General features: G+C 38.3%; 1 protein-coding gene across 1 annotated transcript in view; it reads right to left on the bottom strand.

The window, feature by feature from the left end:
- LOC119585330 (roundabout homolog 1-like) overlaps positions 1-465 on the bottom strand; it is a 189,296-nt gene that overhangs the window by 93,089 nt on the left and 95,742 nt on the right. The window lies entirely within an intron of this gene.

Raw genomic sequence — 465 nt, 5'->3', positions numbered from 1 at the left:
CATAAATGTATGGGAGACAGCGGTAGATATATGAGAGAGAGAGTGGGAGTCTGGAGAAAATACAGTGATGATATGTGACTTAATGTTACAATTTGTCAAGTGGTATGGGTGAATGTGTGATGATTCGGGAAATGCGGTATGGTGAGAGACGACGACATGATAATGATGCAAAGGACGGGATGAAAGTGTAATGCATCCTGAAGCGTGAAATAATGTGTTGAATAAGGCGAAATGTTCATATCTTGTCATGGACGTGTTTTGCTAGTGAGAAATTTGGGCATTAACACCCAATTTCCATTACAGAGCATGAAGATAACAGGAAAATGAGATAACCATAATGGGGAGGAGACAGGATAATGGCACATACTAATTTTGACAAAAACGAAGAAAATGGGTAAAACAAATCGAATATACAAGAGGTCAGACCAATACAGTGCAGTCCTTATCATGAAGAATTATCTATTA

This window comes from Penaeus monodon, chromosome 19 (genome assembly GCF_015228065.2).
Source record: "Penaeus monodon isolate SGIC_2016 chromosome 19, NSTDA_Pmon_1, whole genome shotgun sequence".
Classification (NCBI taxonomy): domain Eukaryota; kingdom Metazoa; phylum Arthropoda; class Malacostraca; order Decapoda; family Penaeidae; genus Penaeus; species Penaeus monodon.
The sequence above is the reverse complement of the archived record's forward strand: the minus strand, read 5'-3'. Positions and strand labels throughout refer to the sequence as shown.